We start from the raw sequence: 19,244 nt of genomic DNA, 5'->3' as shown, positions 1-19,244 counted from the left end.
CCATTTTCTGCAGTGAGAAAGTAATCTTTGCAGTTAGTACAATTGATAAGGCAACTTTTTGGAGAAAGGAATGTAACTATTTTGTGACTTAGCTTAATGCGGCGAATGAAGAGACGGGACGCAGCTTGATGCAAGCAAATGTCAATTTGTTGTACAGAAGCACGAGTTTTTACACTCTTTCAGAAGCTGCGCGTTTTAAACAGATTGGTTCTTGAAGCTAAGCCTTGCATACTAGGCAATCCCTGATTGGTGGTTAACTACCAGCAATTAACAGCAAGGTGTTATCTTTCCTTGGCGCCATCCGTCTCCCACTCCCCTGTGCTCTGCAAACACGCCTCATCATGTTAATTGTTGTCTAGACAAGCTCGAGCACATTCCCCTCAGCTAACTGATTGCCACCCATGGTCCTAGTTTCCAGCCCGCTCCTGCAGCTTAATATTTGTACAACACTTCTGTATTAATTTATCTACATTTTCTATATAATGTAGGAAGAGATGTTTCATTAGAATTTGGATATATTTTTAAAGAAATCACCTATGAAGTGAAAATATCTACGGTAAGAAAAAGTTTCACTTGGTTTTATAATGTTTGAAGAAGTATCTGACAAATGGAGGAATCATTTGAAAAGCTTCAGGTAAAAAACCTTTTTGGAAAATGAATGGAGGAATGGGAAATAGTGCATTAAAAGGGGTGAAAATGTTATAATTATTAGGAATTTGAAACGGAAAAGGTTTGGCTATTCAGTCTTTGTTGTCTGCCTTCTGGTTCTTTAGATTTTTGCAATTTTTCCAGTTTTCTTTCAGCATTCAGTGCTTTCTGTTGGGGTAGCTATAGAAATAGTAAAGAAGAATGCTTTTTGCCCCTGGTTAGCCATAAGAATTCATAATGCTATATCATTCCAGTAGCTGTGTGTATGTAGGCAATAAGTGTACAGTAGAACCCATTTTGTTATTAATCATTCGCTGGAGCCAACACACCGCTACAGCATGAGCTATTCAGAGGCATAAACTGCATAATATTTATTATAATAAATCAGTCTGTACCAGATACCCTAAGGGATCGCAAATCGTTGGAGGAGATACAAAAGATTCTAAGTAAGATGTCTTATAAATCTACTGACAGCTGAAAAATAGGGGGAAAAAAGTTACTTGTGACAAATAAGTGAGACATAAAGAGAGATGATTTATTATGTTGGCAACACATCGTGCTATGTATGTCCATGAAAGGAATCCGTTTTTCATTTAAGATGTTTTTAAGTCTATGATGGACTATGGCAAGGGAAAGCATATTTGAGTTTCAGCTTGTAGCAAAAGAAAACCATTCAGTCACTTGATTTACTGTATGCAGAAATGTTGCACAGCGTGTATTGGAATAAACAACTATGAGTAAAAATGGCACAAAAAGCAGCAGCGTAAGATTAAAAGAGAAGTGTAATGTGCTTACATAGCTTAAGCTTTCGTCCTTTGCTTATGGTCCTATGCTTATTTGTTTTCCAGCCTTGGAAAGGGCTGAGCACACAAACTGGTTACTCTTTGTTGTTGTTGTTTTTATTTAATACTCTTACAGTCATAAGATTACTCTTATCTGGAAATGGTGTTAAAATATATATTTTGAAATGGTAAAGTTGCTTATTCATAAGTCAGGAAATGCCAAATTAAGGTTTCCTGGGTATCTTAATATTTCTACCTTGCTCAGATTATTTATGAAATAGGCTTTTATGATATGGTGCCATCATCTGTTTTCTCCTCATGCGTTCAGCCAGATCTTTATCTGTCTCACTGCCCTTTACTTGCTTTCTGCATGGACCTGCTGGGCTGCACATTCCTGCTAAAGTCTCCTCCCTGAATTCTCATCCCATCCATCTCATCCTATTTATCTCCTTTGTTCTCACATTTCCATTTTCCTCTACTTTCCTCAGCCCTTCCAGCAATTTTCCCTGTCCAAGTGTTTCTTTCATACTGTCATAGCTCTTGGAAGTATTTATCTCTTCCTCTCTCGCACCAGTGCTGTGACCCAGTCAATGCCATTCTGATCTGACTACCAATCCCGACAGCTTGTTCTGCTTTCTCTGTTTTGTCCTCTGCTAACTAAATCCCAGGATCCTTTCCCTGCTTTTTGGTTCCCAGTCTTAACCTCCCTTCTCCATGAATCTTAGCCTCTGTGTAATCTTTGTTCCAATCTGTTTCCTTCTGCTGATCTACCTGTTGTACTCTGAATCTGAATTAAAAGCTGAGCGCTTGTACTCAACTTTGCTTTCAGAATCAGTCCTAAATTAAGTATCTGGTACAGGGCACAGCCACTGTTTGTACACTGGTTTGGAAATAAGTAAATTTCTATATGAAGGAGATACTTGTGTATTTAGTATATCCTCATTGGCTGATCAGGGTAAAATCTGTTCTGTTTACAGGATGATCTGTGATCAGGATATAAAACTGTTCCTGAGAACACTGAGAACACTAATGACATTATTTTAGACTAAAAATACTACTAAAAAGACTACTAAAGCACAATAAAAATCTAATCTAAACATGGACAGACTATCTTCTATTTTATTTCTCAAAGATCTAAAGTCATCTGAATTTGTGGACACTTTCACAGGATCAGCCTGGTGTACAAACCATTTTTCTGCCAAATTTTCTCTCTGCTGTTAGGACGAGAGCTCTAAGTGTTTCCAGAAATATGAGAAATGTGAGGCAAATGGGACAACTGGGGTGGCAGCAGCTCTGCTTTTTTAGCATGTGTTTAGCATGACTGGATCTGGTGAACTTTCCTAGGTCTATATTCTAAGTAGATCAAAATACCAAGATTTTAACTCAGCAGGTTTTTCAAGTAGGTTTCATCTCCCAGGTAACAACCAACAGGACAAGAGGAAACAGCCTCAAGTTGTGCCAGTGGAGGTTTAGATTGTATATTAGGAAAGATTTCCATGCTGAAAGGGTGGTGAAGCGTTGGCACAGGCTGCCCAGGGAGATGGAGGAATCACCATCCCTGGAGGTGTCTAAAAAAAATGTGTGATGTGGTGCTTCGGGACATGGTTTAGTGGTAGGCTTGGCAGTGCTGGGCCTTTTCCAACCTAAATGATTCTATGATCCTATGATCCTATTGTATGATTCAGTATTAGGCTCACTGATTGCACCTTCATCCCACTAATATGAGTGCAGGCCAGGTCACCTTAATTACCTCTCATGACATTCAGCCTTGGAACCTCTCTCTTCTCCATTGCAATCTCAGCCCTGCTGCTTTTGTGATTTTTTTAAGATGCTTCAGTCTTTTTTAAAAATTATTTTACTATTTCATATTGCAAAAGGCCCAGATAATTTTGGCTTTAGTAAAACTTGCTTGATATTTTATCTTTAAAAATCCTGTTTCTACTTCATTGAAGTTCTGTTGCATTTAAACTGCCAGATTGAAAATGCCTGTGTGCCAGAAATTGTTCTAGGTGTTTGTAGCCCAACTGGTTTAGTTGTTTATGAGTCGGGGGAATGGAGAAGGGCTGTGGTACTGTGTTAAACAGTGTTGCCCTTGTTGGAGAGCTGGAACATGCTCGGCTTTGGAGGGGTTTGTTTGGTACAGGGAGTGGGAAAGAATGGCCCTTGTGGCAGGGGTGTGGGTGTGCTTTTTCAATGAAAATTCACCTAGAAGTAGCCACATGCTCAATGAAGAGTAGTAGCTCAATTCATCAGAGCCCACCTGCTCCAGTTCATCCCACTTTGGCTTGGAAAATGGCCTGTCCGCATCCACATCTCTTCCCCGAGTGACTGTCTCTCGTCCAAGACCGCGAGGCTGAGCAGGCCTTTGCCTGTTGCTGAGCTTGTTTGCCAGGAATTGCCTCATCACTTGCCATGAAAAATTAAAACACAGTTTTGTGATACAGACATAGCGATACCAGTTTAACACATTCCCATCCCTTCAGCAGCCATTGCTACTTGATCCCACTCTGCTGCTGCCTCTGTAGTGAGCCGGTAAGGATGTAAAATGTTGCCTCGCCTTTCATTTTCCATCACATATAGGTTCAATTTTGCCATTCACAGTGTGATCCCGTGACTGCCATGATATTTGTTAGCAAAAGTGAGGAGACTTTATGCTCTCTCCAGCCAGCCAGAGGTGCAGGGACATGAATTCTTTAATGAGTTCTGCCAAGCAGCTTCTATATCATAAAAATTATGCACTCAGATTAGGGAGTCTGTGGCCTGGACTGTCAGTGCTTTTCCAGCTGTTACCCAGGCAGCAAGGAGGAAATTGCTTGTGTCAAAGGTAGACAGGTGAAGAATGAGCTACTTAAAAAGGTACAGGTTCTGTGGAAAAATTAGCTGAGGAAAAAATATTTCCCCTGGACTTCTCAGAATGGTTCAAGAAGAACAGAATGTCATCCAGTGAGATATCACCATCAGCACAGGGACCTCAGGCTGAAGCCATAATTTTAGTTTTTCTACTTTTGAGCGCTTCAGTTTGGAATCTTTTCTTTTCTTTTATGTAATAGATGCTTTTGGTTCAAAACTTTCTATAGATATTTTGAACTATTAATATTTTGTGAGAAACATACGGGAAAAAATCAGCAAAAATGAAACCAAATCCACACCAGAGGAGCACCTCAATGGTGGTACAGGAATCACTAGACATACATTAGACATCAAGTTTACTTCATAAAGATTGTAGTCAGGTATCACATATCAAAATAGGTAACTGCAGGTTGACGTCTGAGCACCACTTTTAAAGTGAGATGCATTTAATGTAGTGAAAACATGAGCAGCGTGGTTTCCTGACTTGCAGTTCTCTTTCAGATTCTCATGTCATCCTGACTTATCTTCTCTGTCTATTCCTAACCATTTTTTAATCTCATCACAAAAATTTGCTTCTTGCAGCTACATCATGCAATACAAACGCTACCCCAGATATTGTCAGTTTGCTGTAGGGCACCTCCTCCCTGAAAGACATTCTGAAATCCCATATTAGAGCTCAAATCCTTCAAAAATAGCATCATTTTTGTTTGGGAGTCCTTTTTATGGTGCATCCTCTTTTTTTTATGTGGCTCATTATACATAATTTGAACATCACTTTTAAGAACTGCCATATGGTGTCGATAAATAAGTCTTTAGAGGCTTTCACTTATCGTCTAAATATGTTTCAATAGTGCCTAATTAAACCAATATATTAAAAAAACCCACAATCTATACAAATCAAACATCTTGAACTTGTTATTTTAGTATTTAGATCCTGCCTAATTAGTGACTCCTTGAAGATGTATCCTTCAAGAGAGAAAATGAAGGTATTTCCCCACCCTTTGGCTTTTAGTTTTATATTGCACTACACAGTTCTTATTGCATAAAAACCTGTATAGCATATTGGTAGTTTTAGGGTTTTATATTGCTCTGTGTTTGCAGTCTCAGCTGGGGTCCCAGCAAAAGCTTCAAGTTCCTTGTCCCTGCAGCAAAAGCTGAATGGGAGGTTGTAAAAGGGCTGTCCTCTCTGGGAAACCTAGGGAGTACTGCATTGCAATATTCAGCTGCCTATCAACTCATTATATGAGGGAATGATGGCAATGGCTGGGTCAGCTCTGAGCTCATCTCAGACATAATTTGTATCCTAATGTCTGGTAGAGAAAATACTCTGTGTAGATCAGAATTTGGCTTTGACTTACTCTCTAGGTGTTCAAAGAGCACTTTGATCTCTCGTAGTAGAGGTTAAGCAAATGTCACCTGTGTCCGTCTTAACAAGGAATTGGATTTTAAATGTGTAATCAGCAGGAGATGAATTCTGTGGATCCCGGGGCCCTGCCTGGCATGCTTTACAGCTGGCAGAATAACCATCCCGCCCCCTCCCCAGTTCCCGGGAACACAACTTGCTCCTTTCACTGCTTGGAAGTACAGGTTCCCCAGCCCTTTTACCTCCCCAAACATTCTGGCTTCACTCGCCTCTCTTCTTGCTTTTAATATTTTTTAGACACTGTTGCCTGGATAGAAAAAAAAATAAAATCCCATAAGCATTAAATTAAAAGCTTCTGTTTCTCTCTTTTAGACTGCTCTTTCCCTGTTTTGTTCTCGTGTCTGAGCTTTTTTCCCCTCTCTCTGATGCCTCTCAAAGGACGGGCTTACAAGGTTGTGTATCAATAGTATGCTACAGTCAAACCATCCTTCACCTTTCTGACAAGATAGGTTTGATCATACCAGGACAGATTCTTCTGTGCACTCTGATATCCAATCTAAAACCTGCGATTAGATATACACTTTTCCCACACATACAGACTTTTTTTCCATAGGCAGCTATTAACATTCTAGTGATCCCTCTTGAAAATTGTTTGGGTGCAAAGGTAAAAAAAGAAAACCTAAATAGCAAGTAGATTTGGCAACTTTCATAACCCTGCATGAATCTGCTTCAGAGCTGATACTCAAGCAGAGACTGAAACAGCTGCTTGGAGCAGTGATCTCCAAGGTGGGGCGTGGGTGTCTGCACAAAACAATCTATTGGGATGTGGGAAGAAAATATTTCTTAAACGTACTGTATTATATTTTTAAACCCCAACTATGTAGTGTTTAATTCATCTTTATGTCATGCTTTTTTATTTGTTTGTTTTATAACTTAGATAATATATTAGTAAAACAGCATCTGTATATGGTTTATAAATAAATCTGTATAAATCTATATAGGGAGTTTATGCTTAACATTTTTTTACTGATAGGATCGCGCAATCAAAGTTTGGAGGAGCTGTCTTTTTCAAAATAAAGTATCAGCAAACTGTTAAATGACTAAATAATTTATATTAAAATGTAGACTTCTTTTAGCATTTAGTTTCTACAACAAAAGGAAATAATTGCTCTAATACTTTTCCCAAAGTCCGAGTATTTATTAGAATGTTTAAAAATTTGCATTACTGAAATGGTGAGTTGAACAGAAGAACAAGAAGTGAAGCAGTTGTAACACAAGGCTTTAAATATCTCTCTGCCTTACACTAATGGGTACGCTCTCCTAAGGAAGCTAAATTCCTCTGCTTGTCATTAACTGTAATTTTTTCACTGGGCAAGTCACTTCCTCTTCTGTGCCTCTCTTTTTCAATTGGAATAGTAGGAATGGTAATGTTTCACATGTGTTGTGAGGATGAATCTCTGAGTACCTTACTGTGTTCAGTCATCTATGCACTGAATAAAGCAGGTGAAAAACCAATAGGAAATTATTTAATTAAAATTTTTTAGAAGGCATAAGCACAGGCAAGAAGCATCTTGGCTAAACAAGTGTTTTGACAACTCATTCTTCTGCGCTCTTGGCATCACAGCTGGGCTTTTCCCTGTGCGCAACCAAAATCAGCATGTTCCTTTCTCGATGGTCTCTCAGTGATACTTCCCTTGTATTAATTTAGGTATCAAAGGGGTACTTAAGGCTTTTCAGTAGCATGTATGTTAAACCCCTTTATATTTTTCCATCATTCCCTGGGGGGACAAAAAGCCCAGGATCATCTAGTGTCTATTAGGAGACAGGGCAGCTGCCTTGGTGTTGTTTCAAAAGAAAAAGTGGTGTCACCCAAGGTAGCTGAACAGTTAAGAACAAGTTTAAATAACCTCTTGTGTGAGTGCAGTAGTGGCAGTAAGTAGAAGTTACCATCCAACATTCTGGCTCAAAGTGAATTAAATTCATCTTTATATTTCTATCTGTAAAGTCTGGGTGAAAAAATCTACATCCATCCATCGGAGTGCTCCAGTGGGTCCTACTGCCCCACATCTCTGTAAACTCAATGAGGTCATAGCTTTGCAGCTCCTGTGTGTTTCCCAGGGTGTGGGCATTAGCATCTCCTGTGGTCTTGCTTTCTCGAGGGAATGCATGAGAGTTCCCTTCTCCTGTGGTGCCCTAATTCTTCTTTACTCCCCTGTACCTTAAAAATTCCTCCTCCCCAACATACCTAACTTACAGTTCTTCTCACCAGGTTAGCAAGCCCATTTGCAAAAATGCTTTTGCCCCATGTTGTCAAAGTACTTATTCCTTGGAGAAGGTCCCATGATCACAGGGGCCAAAGCCTCCCTGTGCCACTGACCAACGCAGCCGGATCTTGATCTGATGGATGTGTCCGCTCCTACCTGAGTCATTCCTTTCACTGCCAATGTGGGCATGAAGATACTTCTTTGAATATCTAAGCTTTACAGAGGCCATCCTTTTAAAGCTAGAATATATGTATTAAACTGTTGAAGAGTCAAAGTTTTGTGAGTGCCTTTGTCAGTTCTGCACATGACAACATCAGGTCTGTTACTTAAGCCTTTTCCATATAAATGAACACAGGAAAGTACTTCATTCTGAAGGTTACCTAGACATAGTAATAACGTATCAAGGAGTTTCATACTTTTGTAATAATGGAAAATGGAATTTGCGGTACTTCTGCATGAATTACTTTTAATTTTTCTGTATTAAGTTAGTTACTTTGTCCTTCTTCTCTTTGTTGTACCCAGTAGATGATGATTTATTTAAAACCACAAACTCTCATTCAATTTTTAATTAAAAAATATTAAGTTCATTTCTTGTCAGTAAAACAAATATTTGTTATTACTAATACATTTTAAAGGCAAGCATAGCACTTCATAGTGTTTACAGGAATAGTGTATGTACTGCACTGCTTCATCATGAATTAGTGTCAATCATTCCACCATTGCACTCAAACTCTGAAAGCAAATACATTTCCCAGCAACAAGAGAGAAATTGAATTCTCCTCTAGGAGAACTCAGGGACACGTGGCCGTTGAACCATCAGATTCACACGTTAAAATAGCGCAGTGCCTTTCTTGGTGCTGCAGCTGGTACCAATCACTCTTGTAATACCAGGGTATTTAAAAATCTACCCAAAAATGTAATTAAAAGGGACAGTCTTGTTCAACGTGACAGTAAATGCCATAAGTCAAGGGTAATTTTGTCTTGTTTCTTCCAGTCTTCTGGTTGTCTCTGCATCGCTTTAACATGTATGACTCCTTTTTCACCATGATGTGATATTCAATAAGAAAACTACCCCTTTAAAATGAAAAATAGTCTGGCTTGTTTGAGTTCATACATTATTTACATACATATTAATAATATGCTCTGATGGTTAATATAACTGTTTTATTTGTTTGGTTTTCAATCAGCAAGGGGTCTAAAACATGATGTTTCCAATATTTGTACAGACTGGTGATGATTGTATCTATGTTATTAGATCAAGATGCTTGCTTTCTTTGGCTTCATTTTAGAAAGGCTAAATGTAAATATTATGAATATCCTCTGTCCTCTCCATAATTTATACTCCTTTTGGCATTTGAAATGGGCAAGTTAATTTAGAAGCAAATTTCCTCAATCACTCATGTAAAACTGGGAAGAGCTGAAGTCTGAAAGTCCATTTAACTTTTTTTTTTTTTTTTTTTTTTTTTTTTTTTTTTTTTGTAACTATAGTTGTGGTTTCAGGAGCTGTGTCCGGCTTTTATTCGGGCTGCAAGTTAGTGTGGTAAACTATCACAGTGAAAACTGTTGATTGAAAAGTTTTGTCTTACGACTGTAATCACAAATTTGTTTTCAGTGATAAACCTGGACATGAAACCTGTGCCCAGATAGGTGATGAATGTCCACAAGTGCTCTGTGTGGATTGTCAGCATCAGGTTTTACAGCTGAGGTGCCACAAGTATCAAGTGATTGCAGGAGATGGTAGTAACATAAAAAGTAATGCCTTGCTCAAAAATAGAATGTGAAGTCATTACAACATCACTATTGTAAGGGCCTCTCAAGCTATTAGAAGTTTTCAACCTTACCTTTCTGGAGTTTAGAATATGCTTAGTAGAAAATCCATCTGTAAAATTCCTGGGGAAAGCATTTTAAGGTCATCTGAGTCCAGAGTTTTTGTCTACAGCTAGAGGCATCTCTATGTGAGATGATTCTGCCATGACTTTTTATGTTGTCTGGACTGGAGTGAACAAAGCCGCAGAAAGTGATCTGAAGTAAGTAATAAATGCTAATTTGCTCTAAAACTTCCAAAAAGATGCATGGGGTATGAAGAAAAGTTGCCATGGAAGTAATTTATTCCAGAAATGCTACAGTACATTCTATATACTATAATTTTTTTCTAATTTCTCTAAAACTGAATGATTTTCAAGAGAAAACTTAATTATGAAGGAAGAGGAATGTTTTTGAGAAATAATATAGCCCATCTAAAACTTGTGTGATCTTTTGTTAAAATGATTGTACTAAACCAGTGCAGGGGTGAGACCGTTTACAGCCAGAGTTTCTTTTTCTTTATATTTTCCCCAATAATAAATAAAAAAAAAAGTGCAAATATCATTACTAAAGGCAGTCTCGATAGGTCTGCAGACACTGTTTATTCCATGTGCATGCCAATATCATTTTCCCTGGTCTTTGACACTGCTCTTTGTTGTATTAACTCCTTGAATATCATTTCCAAGGTACTCTGATTTTTAAATGAGCAAGCTCTTAGATTTGTAAGCTCCCTAATATGCACTCACTCTTTTTTAGCTAAATACTAAATAAGCTGTTAAGTCATAGAGGTTTGGTGGGGTTTTTTCTTTCTTTTCTTTTTTCCTTAAAAATAACATGGTTTGTGACAAGAGGATCAGAGAAAACAGAGATCAATATACAATGTAAGAAAATGAATGAAAATCATGTCTTGTCTCAGCTGATAGATTTTGTCAAAATTCAAAGAAAATTTTTAAGGTCTGAAGAAATAGGGTTTCTCTCTTCATAGATTTTTCTCCCACTAGTGTCTACATCTTTTCCCTCATTTTCATTGCAGTCCTCCCTCATCCAGCTATGAGGTCTATTCAGCACCTGTGGAAGCAAGGGCAACCAGAAACAACACCCATACCAGAACCAATTTATGGTTTTGTTTCTCATTCTAATGATGTAGAGGATAAACTGCGCTGCTTGAGGTTTCTGATAAAAAAATCTGTTCATTTACCCTCTATAGAAGTTACCACTATCCTATTGTTCGGGATCAGATATGTTTTATTTCCCTCTAATGTGAAGGAAAAAAAAACAACTTCCAGGAGAAAAACCCACACATCTTCAGTGAATAGTTGGCTATGAGTTTTGCAAACTAGCTTTGTTGTGTGTATCTTCATTAGAAAAGTCTGTGAGCAACATAATCTTGACATTGAGGTTAACTGTGCTTTGAGCAGTGTTTGAAGGGCCCAGGACCCCCCAGATGCCCCCTTTCCACCTAAATTATTCTATGACTTTATATATGCAAAATGTATATATGTGTAGTCAATGTACATGCATGCATAACAAAGGTACATTAATAGGCACCTGAATTCTTTGCTTTGTTCCTCAATATCCAAAAAACCTGATCAAGTTACATGTCTTTGATTCTGACACATGTATACACACATTGGTGTCTGTGCATTCTGTGGCTTAGCCTGTAAACCCATGCTGTGCGACTCGCTTTTGCCTCAGTGTGTTGTTGTTGGACTGTTTGTTAGCTTGCTTTTGATACTTTTTGTGACACATGTAAGCTGCTTATTCACTTGTTTCTATAATCAGATTTTATGGAAATTATATATGAAACTGTGATCTATTTCAGGCTCTTTGTTGCCATACAAAACTGACCTCTTTCTGGAATCTCTCTTTGTTTACAGGCAAGTAAGTTGTCCATCCTCACTGAACACCAGGGCAGGATTCAAGAGCTGTTCTCTTTCTGGTGCCACAACGTGGCAGCTCACTGAAGTGCAGCTGCCCAGCAGAATGAAGCAGTGAGAAAGACAGAGGATGCTGGAGAGCTCTGCGTCCTAAAACCAGGAATTTCCTATGGATCATATTTCTCTTTTGAGAGAGGAGCAACACTGCACTTACAGCATGTGTGCAAAGGAAGTGATTATGCTGACTAGGCTGGAAAGTATTTGAAATTAATAGTCTTTCCTAAGTGACCATCCACCATGAAGGAAAAACTCAGTGTCTGGTGAGACAAACTGCCTCAGTGTCCCGTCTACAGGGAACCCAGTGGAAACACGGAAGCTGAAAGCATGGCTGTAGCTCTGTATTGTCCTGTTCACAGATTTTCTGCTTTAGAAACATGAAAAGAACACAGCAGACTTTTGGTGAGTATAAATAAAACCTGCAAGGTAAGCCAGAAGAGGAAAGAGAATTGGTATGAAATTGATAGAAGTGTTTTTTCTCTTGCAAAAAGAAGTGCTAGCACTTCCAATTTTATTAACTTCCCCTTCGGGTACTTTCTTGCACATCCACTTCCTCCCAGTGTGGAGTTAAAGGAAGCATTAAAACTTTCTTTTTCCTTCTAAAATGATTCAGAACCGTTGAACCATACTGTAGTGAAAGTGTCAGAGTCTGCCTGGGATGCTTCCTGACTCTCTGAAGTGCCTTTACATTTCTTATACATGTGTTCAGTGTTTCTGACTTTTAAGTTCAACCAGTGTATTGAGTCCCTCATGTTGAGCATATTCCAGTTGGTTCTGTGCAGAAATCTTGTTCGAATTGCTAAACACAACAAAGAATGGCCAAAGATGCTCTCATGCCATTGCTGCCACATAGGCTTATACAAATCCTGTAGACCTGAGTGTGAATGAGGAACAAGAAGTGATGACTTGCCAGTGGGTGGGGTGTGGCACAGAAGAGCAAAAGATGGAGAGTTCAGATACAACAACTTGAATGCAACAACCAGAATACTTGGCAGGACAGACTGGGAAAACCCAGCTGGATGTGAGCTGGAGGAGACCTAGCATGGGTGCTGCGAAGCCTCCAGCAAGGGCTTAGCTCGGTGGTGCAGGAGCTGTAACAGGACAGGGGCAGCTGTGGCCATTTGTCCTGAAGCACATGCCAAGTCAAAGCTGTATGTTGTGGTTTGCCTTGAGACCCCAGTGCTGCAAAGACACTGGCGTGATCAGCCAGGCACCCTGGCCTGGATAAGCATGAGGGGGTGCATGACTCTGAGTGAGTGTTTTCCCCTGAATCCTGCACATTTCTCCCTGGTTCTCCTGGTTGTGCTAAATTACATATAGTTTATATGTGACCACTACTTTGGGCAGCACTAGTGTTTTGAGTGTTAGATTTTGCTCAATACTGCAAAAGAAGAATGGGAAGACTGATATTTAAGCTATCTTTTGTCTTACTCATAGCTATCTACATATAATAGATAAATACAGGAGTTAAATACAGCATTTAAATTGTCCTTTTTAAACCAAAATTGTCACCTATGAAATATAAACTGAGGTATTAACAAGCAGTTTCCATATAGCATCTTCCGTTTTTAGAGTTTTCAAGTGTTGCATCCTGCAACCCAGTTACGGCTTATTTATTCAATGAACTTGGTGAAAGTTTCAATCGAGCCAAACACATAGAAGTTCAAGAATGATGAAATGGCATGCCTCTTTTTCATTGGTGCAATATTAATATACCTCTGGTTTCCTCAGAAGACACTTTTTTCTTATTCTGGTATTTGACAATGAGCTAACGTTCAAAATGCAAACAGAGAGACTTTACACATTGCCTGCAGTAAAAAAGCATTTTCTTCCTATTTACAATATATGCAGTAATGGGGAAAAAGTGATCCCAGCACCATACTAAAATGAATTTAAGCAATTTCATACTGCAGAAAAACTGGCAATTTAATAGAAAAATCTATAGCAAACACAGGAGAACTGAAATAGCCTAAGCTACTAAATAAATAAAAAAATTTCACAAAATAGAAATACATAAAATTCTAATAAATTGATCAAATGGAGAAGGGCAATTTGAGGAAGAATGGTTCCATTTTGCATACAAGAAATTTGCATAGGCAAATTTTGAAGCAATGCTTGGGAAGTTTCAGGTGTAATTTCAAATTAAAATTGTTGTTACTTAGTCCTTTTTTGTCTAATCTGACATGTAAGGAAACATGGCTTTTAGCAGTTTTGTTGTTGTATGAGCTCTTTGGTGTAAGTTGAGAAACTGTGTCCAACTGATAATTGGGTTTTTTCACTGTGAAAGTAGCAAACACTGAAACAGGGACCTGAGCTGGGAGCTAAAGCAGCTTTCTGCAAAGCCTGATCAGATTGGGGTTTGTTCTGAGGAAGAGCTGGCAAAGTCATCACGGAGATGTCTAAGAAAACAAGATTCCAGGTTCTGAGGTGCATGCAATGGCCAGCAGTGTGTTTAACAACAACTACCAGCTGATCGTGGTGTCCTTTTTTATAGTTACCCAGGTTCTTAAATGAATTGCAGTTTTTTTTCTGAGTTGCTCTCCCAAAGCACTTTGATTATTCATAGTTATGGATTATGGTGAATATTGGGAATCCACATCATCCTTTTGCAATCAGTCTTAGTTTTAGTGTGTGGGAGTATATCTCTATCAATAATACAAGGAAAATTGCCTAGGTTTTAAAGGAATTTCTGAAGAAGATTTTTGTTGTATTTCACCATGTATGTGTTTCATGAAAATTAGACTATTAGAAATTATGTTTGTCCAGATTAGGCGAGAATGAAGTGTAAAATGCTCGGCTTCGTATTCTTCAAGCTTGTTTCTTGTTTTCTGTTAGTGTATTTTGTCTTCAGAAATAACCCTTCTGATTATTCACCAAGTCAAGGGCTTTTCAGTTTGAATACAGGATCACTCAGCCTCCTATAACGCTGGTTTTTATTGAGACTAATGGGACAAGATGCTGAAAACTGTCCAGATCTTGCCAAAAGTTAGGATTGTTCTTGATTCCCCTTTCTCTGCAATGTAAAATGCATAGTAGCCTTTTCAATTTTGTCTTGATTTTTGTGTTGCAAAGTAGTGTGGCACACTTTGAGCTTAGGAGGGACTCTTGGGAAAACTAAAAAATAAACCAAATCAAAAATTTTACCAAAGTGTATGAAAAGTATGTAAACAAAGGAAAGTCTGGAATATTCTTTGGAATGAAGCAGCAGTGGGAAATTTTACAGTCGAGGCTTGAAGTGTTGGAAGCATGTAAAGGAATAATGCATCTCGCCAATAAAATTGTATTGTAGGGAGGAATGGTAGCTGAAATTTGTGACAGCAGTGAAACATAAAAAATTTAAAATACAGGAGGAGATAGTCATAACTGAAGAAATTTGAAGAAGGGAAGACATTGATGGAAAATGTGTCAATTGTCATGGAGGTAAATAAAAAAGTTTTGATGTATTTTTGTTAAAAGAGGATAGGTATGACCTTATACCTGCATCCTTAATGCTCTGAGAGACAGGGAGTCACAGAAAGTGCTAAAACCAGTGGTGTTTTTTCCAAGAAATATAAGTTTTAATACTGGAATAAATCACGGTGATAGTTTAAATGCTAGACTATTAAATAACCTCTGGGAATATGAGGCAGAGAGTCAGCATACATAGTCCAAGTGTCTGGAAGTAGCCTCTGCTCAGTGACCTGGGTACCATGCTGCAGTGCATTTCAGCTTCTGTTACAGTCTTCATCATTTGGTAATGGTGTCTGATGCTGAAAGGTGAGTTACTAGGTTGCTGAACTGAAAGGCTCTGAACTCCAAAGAGGTTTAGGTTTCACACATTTGATAGCATGCTGATATTGTGTAATTATTTTTTGCATCTTACAATGCTAGTTTCTTGGTGATAATTCAATTACAGCAGTTTATAAACATTCCTAGTTCTCCTCTGGCATCAGTCAGGTTTTAGATATAATTAGTTTTTAAAAAATATATAATAAAACATGGAATAAAATTTGGAATCCCAGTCAACCTTTAAATCATTGTGCTGTGCTCTTTAACTGCTAATCTAGTACTTTCAGTGCATGGCTTCAAAAAAGTATAGATTCCTTTTTATCCTTGTCAAGTAGAAATTACTTTTAAACCTGAGATGGAAAATATGGACCCTATAGTTTACTCTGTTAAGTTGGTCGAAAACAACTGAAAAAGTGTTTATCTTGCCAAATCTTATTTGCTTATGTCTGATCATTGTCACTTGCTACAGAACTATAAAAAAACACTTGCGAGTCAGCTCTGAAAAAGCAGTGGCATGAAGTGGAAAAACATTAATCCAGTCCTTTGGTCTGTTAAATGTCTCCCATTCCTATTGCAGCTGAGTATAACTCAGAACTGACCTTTTTTAAATCCCTGACAAATTTACATTAGCCCAGCCTTTTTAATTTGTACCAAACCTGAATTTGCACCAGCTGAGAGTTTTGCCATAACTTTGGACTGTACCTGTTCAGCCTGTTGAGGTGTCAGAGGTACCTGTCTCTAATTCTGCTTTTAGAAATAGTTGTGCTACCTGGTCTGCCTCTGCAGCTTCTCCACCTCTCATCTTCCCAACAGGGTTTCATGCCACCTCCTCATGACTATGTGAAGCAGTCGGTGCTCAGCGATCTGCTGAAGCAGTCTGTGAGCAGCATCACAGCTCAGTCTGCAGAGTAGCACGAGGAAACCTTTTGGTGGGGCTTTAGCCCAGCACAACGGTGGTGCTAGACACTCAGAGGAGAAAAGAACTGCAACATGGCATTCTTCTAATAAAAATACTTCAAGCTAAGATAAATGGCAGAAGCAGCTTCAATTAGGAGTAATTATGTTGTTGAAATATTTTCAACACTACATGAAGCAATTAAACCTTGATCACCACTGGTACATAGCCTCCTTTAAAGAAAGAATAAGTATTCATTATGGAAAGAGAAAATTATATGTAATGCAGAGAGACAAAATCTAAACCAATCAAAATCGAAAACAAACCCAAATGCGTTACAGGAAAGTACTGAACCAGTCGGTAGACAAGATGAATGGCTGTCTACACTTCAGAAGGGTCTAGGCTTGAATTTATTTTATAAGGATTGATTTCTGTAAGGCAGAGCTTCTCTTATGTCTCTTAATACATCTAGTAAAAGTTATTCTTTCAGGTCATGAAAATATGTGAGGGCAAATACCTTTCAAACTATGAAAACATACCTTGGATTTTTTGCAAAAGGCTTAGAGCACTTCTGCAATGCTTCCAATGTCTAATGGAGGTCTGTGCTCAGAAGGGGCAGAGATTTCTGTTTGGGCTAAAGCTGTTTCCTGCTATTGTGACAGCACTACCTGTGACAGTGCTAAACCCATCTTAGGACATGGTATTTGATACTCAGTAATGCTGGAAAAGTGCCCTAGACTCTTTGCTGTGCCAGACAGAAGAATTCATGTTTGAAATCCTATAGAACTTCCTACAGACCAGATGCACTTAATCATAATATAAAAATTATTAACTTAGTCAAGTAATTACCGAATTTGATGACCCTTTTCCCATCTTCATTTTATTGATAACACGTATTATTCTTTTCTGGCACACGCACTTAGTCTTCTATTTTTAATTCATGACATGATTTTTAATTTTGTATGATTCTGCACCATCTAAAATTACATTTTTTGTAAAACAGCTGTTAATGACCATGAGCCACAGAATTAGAGAAGCTAGAAATGACATGTTCTTTTAAGTTGAGAGCTTTAACTCTGTGTTTCCATGACGTGAGTGTTTTCCACACTTTATTTTGTAATGGTGTGATTTAACTGTCTTAAGTAGAAGGGATAATACATATGATGCCATTAATATTCCAGCTAGCTTGTTTTCTAGATTTTTTTGTTTGTTTGTTTTGACTTGCTTTTAATTCTGTGAATCATAAATCACTATTGAGGCACAACTCCCTACTTCCTAGAGTGGGCAATCACTCAACTGACTGTAGAGAAGCATGTGCTGAAACACAAAGATACCATGTAACTTCCTTGAAACGTGCAGCAATCTGGAATAACGGGGGGGGGGGGAAAAGGAAAGCTATTCGGTCTTTAGTAAGGAAAAAAGTCTCATGAAGAAGATTTTTTTTGACCTTGGAAGAAAGGGCGAAATAGTATGTTTTACAAGTCAAACATCATCCTATTTGGAGCTAATAGATTTTGAGACTCCATTAGACCTATGAGCATGAACAAATTTGTCTCAAGAAACATTTTGAATGAATGCTCTAAATGAAAATTCTACCATAATTTCAGTAATTTAAGCAGCATTTTATCAACAAAGATCTTTAGAAGTAAAATCCATAATCTCGAAAGCTGTCAAACATGTTAGTTTAGAGATTATATGATAAAACAATGTTAAGTATAACATTAATAGCAGGTTTTCAGTGTGACAGCCCTATCTAGTTCAAGTCAATGTTGCACAAATACTCATCTCAAATGCTTTGAACTATGCCTTACATAAATCAGAATCCCAATATAAATGCTGTTATTTCTTACATAATACTTATTAAATTATCCTTGGCTAATCAGACTGAAAAAAAATTGCAAACGTTGCAACATGTTGATTAGGAGCCCATAGTAAGGCTCTGCGTATGTGTCTTCAGCTAATTCTTTTGTCTGGAACCCTGCTTGGTGCCGGGAGAAGACGTCGTGGCCAGAAAGGCTGATCAGGTAACTTTCCACTGTTGGCAGGACTGGCAGTTCAGCACATGTATTGTTTGTCTGGTGCCGCAACTTTGTATTTACTTACCTTACGACTCCCAAGGCAGAAACTCTTAAATGTTATTATTTATAATAATAATGTTCTGTAGCTGTAAGGATAAAATAAATTTGAGCCTGATTTTAGTTTATCTAAGGGTTTGAGTTTTGACATTAGTCTCAGAATCTATTAGAATAGAACAAGAATGATGAGCATGATCCCATGGCACAGAATATAGTCAGAACTCTTCTCATTTTCGGTATACCAATGTGCCAGGTGGTGATGCTGGCTGGAAGGAATAAGGAGACAAATACCTTTTATTTTATACTGTGTAGTTTAAAATATTGGGAAATGCTTTACATGACTCATTGAGATCAAATTCTTCATGTACAATAATTCTTGCAAAGAATGTTATTGATGAGATTAACAATGGGCTTCTAAGAATGTGAGGAAAAACAGTCCCAGACTAGTTTTATCTTTGTTTTAGGCTTTGCTCCTTTCAGCACAGCTGAGAAACAGACATCACAGGTTGGTAGGAGAAAGAATAGGTCTGTGGCCTGTGAAGTTTTGGGCTGCTCCTTCTGCTTTTTCAGCTTAAGAAGTCATTTATAGTGTGAGATGAAGCTGCCTCGATGGTAACATGTAAGGGTGGCTCAGGATAGATTCTAGCTGTCTTTTCTCCAGAATCTGGAGGAAGAAGGTAATTTCTGAACATAGTACTTCAAACAAACCTGGCTGCCCTTTCGTGATATGAGAAGAAACCTGAAAAGAGCCCATTTGTGCTATTAAATGTAATTTTCTCAAACTTTGGGCAAATGGTCCCCTTTCTTTTGTTACAATTTGGAATGCCTTTGAAGCAGAAACCTCCAAGGAGGGTCTGAAGCA

Source organism: Falco naumanni, chromosome 4 (genome assembly GCF_017639655.2).
Source record: "Falco naumanni isolate bFalNau1 chromosome 4, bFalNau1.pat, whole genome shotgun sequence".
Taxonomy (NCBI): domain Eukaryota; kingdom Metazoa; phylum Chordata; class Aves; order Falconiformes; family Falconidae; genus Falco; species Falco naumanni.
The sequence above is the reverse complement of the archived record's forward strand: the minus strand, read 5'-3'. Positions refer to the sequence as shown.